This window comes from Mesocricetus auratus, unplaced genomic scaffold (assembly GCF_017639785.1).
Source record: "Mesocricetus auratus isolate SY011 unplaced genomic scaffold, BCM_Maur_2.0 Super-Scaffold_100676, whole genome shotgun sequence".
Classification (NCBI taxonomy): Eukaryota; Metazoa; Chordata; class Mammalia; order Rodentia; family Cricetidae; genus Mesocricetus; species Mesocricetus auratus.
The window spans coordinates 77,509,286-77,521,784 of NW_024429266.1; positions in this window are offsets into that span (position 1 = coordinate 77,509,286).

The window sequence follows — 12,499 nt, forward strand, 5'->3', positions numbered from 1 at the left end:
ATGGCTCAGGCTCATCTGAATGCATGAATGAATGATAGCATGTTTTGTTTCTGACTGGTCTTCTTTGAGGGTGTGAGCTTTGTGTGTTTATTGGTTTTGGTTTTGGTTTCTCTGCCACCACCAGCCATCAGCCACTACTCTTAATGCCTCTTGCCATAACTGCTTTGATGGCCAGGGCTCAGAATTTATCTCTGAGCTTTCTGGTCACTGGATTCATATCAGCAGGGATTCAAATGTCTTCTGGTTATGGCTAATATTAAAATTGCTATATGTTATTCTACTTTATTGAAAAGCTGGCTATAGAGTTGGGTTATGATGCTCCTTTATCTAGACTCTGGCATGTTCATTTAAGTTTCCTCTGTGTCCTGTGTCAGATGAGCCACCTGACTCTGCCAGGGGAAAGAGAGTAAAGTAAAACAGCCCAAAAGCTTGTTGGTTTCATTTAACTTTTGCTAAGATATAAACCTTGTCTTGGAATAGGCAATGGACACAGAGGGCGTCCCCCCCAGACTCTCTGATCTGCTGGAGGGAGGAGGGGGACACAATCTAGCAGGAGCTGCAGGCCCATCCTGGGCCTGAATCAGCAATGGGCACAGTGCAGCGTAGTAGAGGGAGGGAATTCTAATCTTGACCCGAGCACCTCCAGACAAGTGCCCACTCCATGTTAGAGGCACCAGATGGTTGGATACTATAATGATCATTTGTAATGAGGAAGCATGACCCAGCCCAGCCTCACAGAGACCTGAGTGAGATAGAGAGACCCACACACAGGCCTGAGGATGCTCATCCTGCCTGCAAAGATAAAACGTGGGCCACCCAGTACCTTACAGCACCAGCCAGAAGGCCACTATTAGAGCGAGAAGAAGGATGTGCTGTATGGTGTCTTATGGAAGACAGAGGGGAAGGGGGGGGAGGGGGGATAATGATAATGATTCAGGTCATGTGGACAGAGGCACATCTGAAGAGAACTGAGACGGGAAGGGAGTAGGTTGAGATGGTGAAAGAGCTCACCCCTTGAGCAAACCCTGCACTTTGTCAGGACAACACAGCAGAGTTGACCCTGTTGAGTACAGGCGAGCCAACCCTGAGAATGTGAGCATGGGAGACCTAGCCCCACCCCTCATCTGCCACATAGGGGATGCATGTTTTATTTTTGTTATTGCAAGAGGCCACAGTTTAGAGATTTTAAACTTTAGGAAATCTGCAGTTTGGAAAATTTTGGAGTTTTACAGAAAATTAAACTAAAAGAAACCTGAGTATTTCTTAAAGACAGGCTTTTAAAATGTTTAAGTTTATCAGTCTATAAGATATTTTAAATTTATAAAATGTTTTAATTTATGATATTTATTAATATGTAATTTTAATAAATAACTAAAGAGTTAGGTCCACAACTATGAGCACCAAGTACTAGACCCTGGAAACTGGGATGTTCCTGTCTTATGAAGCAGTCTGGCAAAGGGTCTCTCCTTACCTAAGGTCTGTCTATTCAGGCATGATAGGCGCTGATTTAAGAATGGCTGTCTAGCCTCCTTAGCTATTTTGTTAAATTTTAGCTATTTTGCCAAACTAATTCATAAAAGAAACTGTGATATTCTATAATGGTGCACTATGTAAGGTTCAGGAAAGCATAACGTTGCCAGTCTCACTATGGACTGCATTTATGACCAAAAGTTTTATTTTACTACTAAAAGAGCTACAATTCAGAAATTCTTATTTTTTTAGGGCTCAAACTTAACAAAGATAAAGCTGTAAAGTCCTTGTCTTATGAAAACTACTAATGTGCTGTACACTGCTAAAGGTAATTAAGGCATGAAAGTTAATGGTCAGTTACCTCATAAAGGACGCGATTCTTTAATGTGTTCAAAACTATGCTTGTAGTCATGCTAAGCACTAATGTAATTAATTACAGAAATGAGCCTTAATTAACCTCCTGTATGTTTTCAAGTTTCATCCAAGAGCAAGTAACTAAAAAAAGCAAAGTTTGCACTTAGCAGATAATGGTCAACAAACTTGTTAGAGATCTGATGAATCTGGCATTTATAGTGTTTAATGGAAAGCGCATACTATGACAGAGATCCCCAGCTCCTAGCAGTAAACCCAAGGTCTCCAAAATGTTGATTGGGCATGATGACTCCACCTGGATTATGGTAATGCTGACCCCTGGGAGCGACTGCCCCAATGCCTTGCCTGCTGCCAGGGCCCTTCCCAAACTGTGGACAAGCAGGACACTGTAGAGTTGCTTGCCCCTCTTTGGCTAGACAAAGTAAGGTCAATCCCTCAAGTTCCTCTTCCACAGGAAAAACCTCTCAGATCTTCTGGACTTGGTGGTCTAAGACTGGTGTTGTCCTGAGGCCTCTGTCCCAATGAAGCCATCAAGACCTCAGGAGTCTAAGGTAACCATCTAGGTAATGGGTGAATCTCTGTTATTTTAACTGATGCATAGGCCACTTGGATTATATTTCCTGCTATAATTTATCCTTCTCGGATGGCTGATGTGACATTGCCAGCTAGGCTAATTGTAGCTTTGTCACTTTAACTGCAGAAGGCAGCCAGCTCCTCCCCCAAGGCTACAGCCACCTTGTTAGCTCATTTCATATGTAAAAATAAGTCCTTGCTTTTTTAGAGCTACTAGGTCTCATGCTAAGAAAGGCAGACAGGTTTGTCTTGCTAATAGGCTTTATACTAAAGAATAAACCGATTTCCGATGTAACTTTTTGCTGTCTCTTTATTTAATGGTACCATCAAAAACACCAATGCAAGCTTAGGCTGGAGAAGATGTGGAGTAAGGGGAACATTCCTCCATTGCTGGTGGGAGTGCAAACTTGTACAACCACTTTGGAAATCAGTGTGGCAGTTTCTCAGAAAATTGGGAATCAACCTACCTCAAGACCGAGCAATACCACTCTTGGTCAAATACCCAAAGGATGCACACTCATGCCACACAGATATTTGCTCAGCTATGTTCATAGCAGTATTGTTTGTAAAAGCCAGAACCTGGAAACAACCTAAATACCCATCAACCAAAGAATGGATGAGGAAAATGTGGTACATTTACACAATGGAGTACTACTCAATTGTAAAAAAATGATGACCTCATGAAATTTGCAGGCAAATGGATGGAACTAGAAAACAAAACAAAACAAACAAACAAACAAAAAAACATTGTAAGTGAGGTAACCCAAACACAGAAAGACAAACATGGTATGTATTCACTCATAAGTGGATATTAGACATAGAACAAAAGATAACCAACCTACAATCTACAACCCCAGAGAAGCTAGGAAAACATGGAGTCTCCACCACCGGGAAGGGGAAATAGACACAATCTCCTGAGTAAATTGCCAGCATGGGGGAGGGAGGGAAGTGGGGAAAGAAAAAGGGGAGGGGGAGGAGAATATGTGGGATTGGGAAGGTTGAATTGGGGAAAGGACAGAGAAGGAGAAGAAGGAAAGAGATATCTTGATAGAGGGAGCCATTATAGGGTTATCCAGAAACCTAGTGAAAGGTTCAGACATTACTCTGGCCTGTCCTGTTACCTGGCAGAATGCACTCAGGCAGCACTCTGGCCAGCCCAGAGTTCCATGAGAACCAGTCTGCACACAGGTGCAAAGGACCCCTTTAAAGGACAGACCCCTGCCCACTTATGCGCGCTCTCTCTCTCATCTTCCCTTACTCTCATCTTCTCTCTCTTCTTTCTTACCTTTCTCTCTCATATCTGTCTCCCCACTTTTGGTCTCACTATAATAAACTATGATTAATATGGTCTCCGTGGCTTGTGCTCCTTCTATTGTGCGGGTCACGGGTTCCCTAATTAACAGCACCTAGAACTAGGAAAATTCCCAGGAATTCACGAGAATAACCCTAGCTAGGAATCTAAGCGATAGCTGAGAGACTACCTTAACTGGCCTTCTCCTGTAATCAGATTAATGACTACTTTAATTGTTATCACAGAACCTTCATCTAGTAACTGATGGAAGCAGATGCAGAGATCCACAGCTGAGCACTGGACTGAACTTCTGGAGTTCAGTCATAGAGAGGGAGGAACAATAGTATGAGCAAAGGGATCAAGACCATGCTGGGCAAACCCACAGAAACAGCTGACCTGAGCAAGTGAGAGCTCACTGACTCCAGACTGACAGCTAGAGAACCCGCATAAGCCCGAACTAGGCCTTCTGAATGTGGGTGACAGTTGGAGAACTTGGGCAGTTTGTCGGGCCACTAGCAGTGGAATCAGTATTCATCCTCAGTGGGTGAACTGGCTTTTTGGAGTCCATTCCCTATCGAGGGATACCTTGCTCAGCCTAGATACAATGGGAAGGGACTTGGTCCTCCCTTAACTCTGATGTGACAAACTTTGTTGCTCTCCCATGGGAGACCCTCTCTGAGGAGTGGATGGGGGCATGGAGTGAGAAGGTGTGGAGGGGACGGAGGATGGGAGGGAGAGGGAGCTGGGATTGCCATGTAAAATAAGATTGTTTTAAATATAAAAAATAAACGAACTTGCTTGCAATGACTGTTCTCAGTAATCTCTACTCGTGTCTCTGATAAATGATTAGCTGGAAAGGAAAAGGTTTAAAGTCTATGCAAGTTCTGAGGGTCTAAGAAAGTTTTCTAAGGTATATAAAGGTCTAAAGGACGAGAAAATGATTTAAGGCATGTGAAAACAAGAAATGTTTATAATTCGTTCCCACATCTATTCTATTGTTATATGGAAATTTTAGAAGCTCAGAGTTTTAACATAGATCAATAGAATTCTGATAATCTGGTAAAGCACTGACTACCAGCATCAGTCAAATTTCCTCTGGTTGTCTTCCAAGTATAGACTTAAAAGTGCCTCTCGTTGGGCTAAAATTATCTTTGTCAAAAGAATGTTCATGATTTTTAACCAAAAGCCATTGCTTTTGCTATTACTAGAAGGCATCAGTCCATTCTAGCCATTTTACAGACACCTGCTTTTTTCTGATTTAGGTTTTCAGATTACAAACAGTGGTAATGCTAATATATCTAAAACTATTGTCTCTCTGTAAACTAAAAAATTCATGTAAGTTTCAGGCAATTGAGAGAGTCATAAGACTTGGATCCTCCTGTTACAGGTCAAACAGACTCTAAATAGGTACAGGCTAAGTTTCTCCACCTCTCTATTTCTGAGAATGGGATCTCTTGTGGTCTTGGAACTCCTCCCATCTCCCATCTACTAGGATAATGAGCCTGAAAGTTCCAAATGATTAGAACTTACGATTTTCCTCTAAGTTCCCAAAATTTAACTTTTGTCCCTAGTCTATATCTGTCTTGTCAGATTTCCACTTGGTTGATAGACACCATCCAGAAATCAGCTGTGGACTTCAAACTGTTCCAAATGGCTGTAAGATCTAGACTTGCTGAAATCTGCTGTGGACCGGTCCAGCCAATTTGATGCTCCCTGTCTCTTCAGCTGGGTCAATTAAGCACATGCTTCTGATGAATGCCCCACATTTGCCCACATCCCCTCCCTGCCTTTGACTAACATTCTAGCCCTCCTGGGCCCTGACAAGGTGTTCTGGTTTCAGCAGGACATAGTTACAGAAGAGAGTATGTTGACTGCTGTCTTCAACAGGTTGGAATGTTTAGTCAAAAGGAAACTCACTGACATGGAGAACAAAAACGGCCACCTATGGTGCCAATAGGGAAGGCACTTATTAAAACCAAGTAGACCCAGATGTATCAACAGGTAAATTCATTAGCTGAAATAGTTCTATAGGGCACTTGACCTGCTCTATGTAGAACAAATAGTTTTATATGGCTTTAAGAGAAAATTGTTGTCTCTATACAAAACCACTCAGAAATTATTGGAGATAATCTGGTTATACTCAAAGAAACATTGCAAAGAGGGGACATGAGATGAAATTAATAACTGGTGCCCATTCTGATTTTGGGCTCCTCCCACATAGTAACTGATGTCAGCCATTACAGGGCCTTTGACCTTTGTGTTTCTGTATCGTCAATGCTTTAATTAGATACATAAATTCTGTCTTGGTATCATTAAACTGATAGTTATTAGATTTCAGTGTAACAAGATGTCCACTACAGAGTCAAGGATTTGACTCAGTATACAACTCAGTGGGGGTTGAGAGTGGGGGTAGGGGTGGGGAGTATTGTTCCAAAACGGGAACAATATCCCTTGCAGGTTAAGGTTTCTGTTAGCAGTTAAGAGAGTTAAGAATAAGTTCCTGTTTGCCCTGAGCAGGTTAAGGTTTGTTTGTAGTTAAAGAATAAATTCCTGTTTGCTCTGTGTAAATCCCTGCAATAGTTAAAGAATAAACTCCTGTTTGTCCTGTGTTAACATCCTTCCAAGTTAAGGTTTCTATTTCTTTTTTTTTTTTTTCTTTCTGTTTTTCGAGACAGGGTTTCTCTGTGGCTTTGGAGGCTGTCCTGGAACTAGCTCTTGTAGACCAGGCTGGTCTCAAACTCACAGAGATCTGCCTGCCTCTATTTCTAATTGAGAATGAACTCCTGTTTCTTAGAATTGATTTAAAGCACAAAAGATGTTTTTCAACCTACACTAAACTTGGGACCCTATTCACATGATGTATATCCCTAACCTGTTCCTCCCCTTTCAATGTTTTTAACAGTGTATAACAGTCAACTCACCACAGTGAACACCTTATCTCTCCTATAAAAAGGAGAGGCCAGCATGGACTACTCTCTAAAACTTTACTTACAGAAAGGCAGTTGGACTATTCAGTCCTAGATGCACCCCAAAATAAAGATTGTTTCAACTGGACAATTGGATTTTGCATTCCTCCCTGCAATTTTTGGGTTTAACAACAACAACACCCCTCCCTCTCTCCCTTACCCCCTCTCTTTCTCTCAAATAAAACTACTGCATTTACAAAAATGCTGCCATTATTTGGGATTGTCTAGTTTTCTGACCTTTGATTTAGAATGGTTTAGGGAAGGACAGGCATGGATTTATAGTATTGTTTTGTCATTGTGTCTTTGTCATTTCTATTCCCATTGTCCTGTTGTCTCTGAAACACACCTAACTGGCAAAGACACACAGACTAAGTTTTGATTTAGTATTTTGATATGGAAGTCAATCTGTTAGTGGATAGAAACCCCAAACCAGCTGGTGTAGATGTTCTGATAGCTAATAAAATAGACTCAGAGCCAAAACAAGGAGGAAGAGACAAAGACGTTCACTTCATATTAATAAAGGGAACAATTTATCAAGAAAACAGAACATTTGTAAATATACACACACTGAACATTCAACCTTCAAAACTATGAGAAATTTCTATTTCCACCCAGTCAACAATTGAGTTTGCATGTAGGATGAGTTAAGAAAAGGGCCAGATGATAGCTGAGGAGCCCAGACTCTAGTTTACATCCACAGGAACTAGTAAGAGAACCTTAGCAGAATCATGGCAGGATGTGGATACTCTTATCTTTCTGCTCAGTAAAGCAGAGAAAGCCGTGGCATGAGGAGCTCCTGGTAGCTTCGGGAAGAGAGGCTTTAGTTCAGGTGTGTTGGAACAGGCTGCTTTGGTTACTTTCCTGCTTGAAACTCTTCCTTTGCTTCCCTCTGCCCAGAAGATTCTAATTCAAAGTGCAGTGGGTGTTCTAAAAGGCCTGTGTGTGTTCCCACCCCTGTCAACCTCTCCTTCCTGATATCAGTGTGCTCTGGATACATAGCCAAACTTCTTTCAACTACTCAGGCTGTCTGGGCTGTCTCACATCTTGGGCTACGTGCTTGCTGTCTCCCATACCTGGCTTGCTCTCTGCCAGTCTCTAGGTATGGGTAGACCTACTTTTCCTTCAGTTCTCAGAATAACATATTGTCCTGGGGAGCTGTCCCAGCACCTCTGATTGGGTGGTCTTCCTGCTCCTCATCTCAGGGCATTCTGCAGTTCTCCTGTGACACTTACCAGTGTCTGTAGATGCCATTGATCACTGTCTATGGCCCTGGGAATGTGAACTGTGCAGGCTTTCATACCTCTCTGCCTGGACCCTAAGTACTTGGCTATACAAACTCGCTGACTAATAGATATTGTTGGCAGTAGTTAGAGCCTCATTAGATCTTGGTTTTTTTCATTTATTATGTGTGCATGCGTGTGTATGTATGTGGTTGCTCATGTGCCATAAAACCTGGAGGTCAGAGGACAGCTTGAGGGAGTCAGTTCTCTTCTTCCATCAAGTGGGTCCCAGGAGTCAAATTCAAATTGTTAAACTTGGTGGCAAGTGCTGTTATCTGTTGAGCCATCTTACAGGGCCAGATCTTGTTTTCCAGTCAGGTCAGCTATTCTTGTGTCTCTTTACTGGTGAGTTTAGGCCATCTGAATTTAAAGTTCCCATGGTTAGGTGTTTATTAGTTCCTTTAATTTTACTGGTTGGTTGGATTATTGCTTGTACTTTTCTCCCTCCGATACTAGTACTAGGGATTTTCTGTTTTACTGTGTTGAACATGGTGGATTCCTTACTAGTTCTCCTTTGTTCATATAGTTCACACATGAAATGTCTTCATTCCTTTTCTCCCATGGTAAAACTATCATTCTCCCTCGTTTATGTATAGTGTTCTGCAAGTATCTTTGGCAGTACTAGGTTGGTGTCCACGAACTGCCTTAGTTTGTGTTTGTCTTGAAATGTCTTTATTTCTCTATCAGTGTCAAAAGACAGCTTTGCTGGATGTGGCAATCAAGCCTTGTCCATTGCTCTCTTGGCTTTTAGGGTTGCTGATGAGAGATCTGATGTCATTCTGCTGTTGTTTGCCTTGGTAGATGAATTCATGTTCATCATTTACAGCTTGTAATATTGTTTCTTTGCTTTGCATTTTTGATATCTGTCTTGTGTGGTGGTTTGAATGAGATGCCCTCTATAGTCTCAGGCATTTGAAAGTTTGGTACCCAGTTGGTGGCACTGCTTGGGTAGATTAAGGATGTTTGTCCTTGCTGGAGGAAATATGTCACTTGGGCAGGCTTTGACATTTTAGAGCCATGCACCCTTCCCAGTTTACTCTCTACTTTATGCTTGTGGTTCCAGATGTAAACTCGCAGCTGCTGCTTCAGCCATCATGCCTATCCACCATGGCAGACTCCTACCCCTTGGAAAGCTTTATCCCAGATAAACTCTTTCTTCTATAAGTTGCTTTGTTCATGGTGTTGGAATGTAAAAGTAACTAATATATCTTAACTAATATATCACAAGACATTATTCCCTGTCAATTTATAAAAGTTACTCCTGTTCTTGGATGTCATTTTTTCCTTCAAGTTGGGAAAATTTCTGCTCTAGTTTCATCAAATAGATTCTTCATATTCTCCATATATTTAGTGTTTATCTCAGTCATGGATTCTTTTTCTTTTCTTTGTGTGGGTAAGGGTGGTATTCAGGGAGTGTGTGTGTGTATTTGGAGGTAAAAAATCAACATCAAGGTCATGTATCTTCTGCCACTCTTCATATTATTATCATTATTATTATTATTATTATTAGTAGTAGTAGTAGTAGTAGTAGTAGTAGTAGTATTTGGAACTGAATTTAGGGCCTCATACATGTGAGGCAAGCACTTATCACTAACTACACGCCCAGACATTCACCTTATTTTTTGAGGCAGGGTTTCTAACTAAGCATGGAACTTACTACTTCTAGTCACTTGAGTTTTTATGTGGGTGCTGGAAACCCAGTGTCAGGTCGTCATGCTTGCACAGCAAGCCCTTTTCTTGAGCTGCCATATTCTAGCCCTGTGTTATAGATTCTTGTGTTTCACCTCTTGGAAGCTGTGGTCATGTGCATCTATTTTTTTTTCCTTTATGGATGTTTTAAAGTGGTATTTCCTCAACCTTTCCCTCTGTTCCTGACATTTCTTTCTTCTACTAGATGTTTCAGGAAGTGAATGGTTGTTCCCAATTCTGCCTTGGTTTTGGAGAAGACATTCTCCAGTTTTCTGTGAGTGTGGTTTTTGCAATAGGTTATTCATGGATAGATTCTGTATTAGTTTTCCTGAGACTGACAAAACAAATGTCTGCTTTCACGGTTGTGCAGACCAGAAGTCCTAAATCTAACAATTAGCAAGATTATTTCATTCTGCCTACTCTCAGGGAGAATGTTTCATGTATCTTCCGTAACTCTGGCCATTTTAAGCACCATCCCAGTTTCTGCCTCCATCTTCATATGCCCTACTCTTTGTGTCTTCTGCGTAGGTTACCAATTTTACATCATTTCTCTTAAAATATGCACATTCAAGACTATAATTTTTTCTAAGTGCCTCATAAGATATGACTTATTACCATTTTGTTTTCTTATAATTCAAATTTTTTTCACTTTTTGCCTATGTTGGTTCAGAATTAATTCCAAATTAGTTGGGGACTAGAGCAACAAGTGTGAGAGAGTTTATATAATACACACAAAACTCTGTGTTCAATCCCAGTATTATGAAAAGTGAAAAATAAATTAACTTTAAGAATGAATAAAATAGGTTTACTTTCAAGAAAAGCTTTTTCTTTTACTGAAAATTATTGAGTTTGATGCTTAGAAAAATAATTTCAGTGTTCAAATTACTGGAACTAATTGATGTGTCCAGGAGCAATTAGGTACAAACAGAAATAAATGTTACAGTTACCATTTTTGAATGTTTTTAATAACAATATCGAACATTAAATAAGATGAATATTATCTTTATTTTATTTTCTGTTGCTGTGATACCACACCCTGACAAACCAACTGGAGGTAGCCGAGGTCAATGTGACTGACACCTCCAGGTCACAGCCTGTCATTATGGAAGGCCAAGGAAACAAGTGCTGGAAGCAACTGGTCCTGTCACACAGTCAAGACCAGAGAGCTGTGAATTCATGCATGCATGCTGATGCTCAGGTAGCTTTTTCTACTCTTAGACAGTTCAGAACGCCCTGCCTGGGGAATGGAGCCGCCCATAGTATGAGTCTTTACACCTCAACCACCACAATCAAGATAATGCTCCCCCCTCCCAGACAGGCCCGTGTTCCAGACTGATCTAGGTAATTTCTCATTGAGACTCTTCCCACATGATTCTAGACCGTGTCCAGCTGACAAAACTCCCTGTCACAAATATAAAGACTCCACCTCTTTTGCCAGCTTTGTGTCACTACAAAGAAATAGTCTGAGATAATTAACCTGTAAAGAGAATAGGTTCATTCTGAAAGTCCCAGTCCAGAATCATGTGACCTTTGTGCTCTGGTTTCTGATAGGGGCAGCATATCATGACAGAAATGTATGACGGAGCAAAACACTGCAGAGGTTAAGATAAGGAGAAAATAGAAGCAGCCAGTGTCCCACAGTTGCTTTTAGGGACATACCTCTGATAACCCAAGCACCTCCCACCAAGCCCCATCTCTCTCTCTCTCTCTCTCTCTCTCTCTCTCTCTCTCTCTCTCTCTCTCTCTCTCTCTCTCTCTCTCTCTCTCTCGGTTTTTTTTCGAAGTTCCTGGAACTCTCTCTGTAGACCAGGCTGGCCTCAAACCCACAGAGATCTGCCTGCCTCTGCTTCCTGAGTGTGGGATTAAAGGCATGAGCCACCAACAAGCCCCATCTCTTGAAGGTCCACAATATGTCCAGATGAACTGTGTTGGGCAGTGGGATGCACTAATACTTTTCTCATCATCATGACCTGATAAGAAGCAATTTCAGGAGAAGGCACTAGGGATCCAGTCAATCATAGTGGGGACAGCATGGCAATAGGAGGGTAAAGTGATGTCACACTGAACCCGAGTCAGGTAGCAGAGCGAGACGGATGCTGGTGCTCAGTTCCCTTTCTCCTTTTATTCAGCTTAGAATCCCAGACATGGGATGCACCACCCAGGGTCAGGCAGGGCTTTCCTCTTCAGGTAAAGCTCTTGGGAACACCTTCATTGACTCAGAGGTGTGTTTCCATGATGATCATATATCCATTCAAGCTCACAAACTATCACAGGACCCTTTGACCTCCAAACCATTGCATCTAGCCCTGAACTCGGAGGTCCATGTGCATCCCATAATTATTATTCTGTCTCTAAGAGTTTCCAGATGAACTGTTGCGGCATTGATCAAAAGTTCAAGTCTTACTGTGAGTGGTGGCGCATTCCTATAGTTCCAGCAATGAGGTGACTGGGTAGAAGGGATTTAAGTGTCTCAGTCCAAGGCTAGCATTTGCTACATAGTGTGTTTCTGGTCAGCTTGGGCTACAGGATGAGACCCTGTCCAAAAAACAGTTCAGAGCTTGAAAGATAAACTCAATTCTATGTTCCTGATTAAAGATGATGGGGAGGGGTGTTACACACTTCCCAGATACCTGATGAAAGAGGCTCAGACTAAACAACCTTATTCCACATGGCTACTCCCTTGGCTTACTTTACATTCTGCTTAAAGGTTTCCCTGGGTAATTCCCCTGTTGCTGGAACATCTGTCTTCCAGGGGCTCTCCCTGCAGCTTTCGTGTCATTGCCACAACTCCATCATTTATCACCTTCTTGGGGACTGCCTTCCAGGGACTTAAACACCATAGCACATTACTGGCTTCC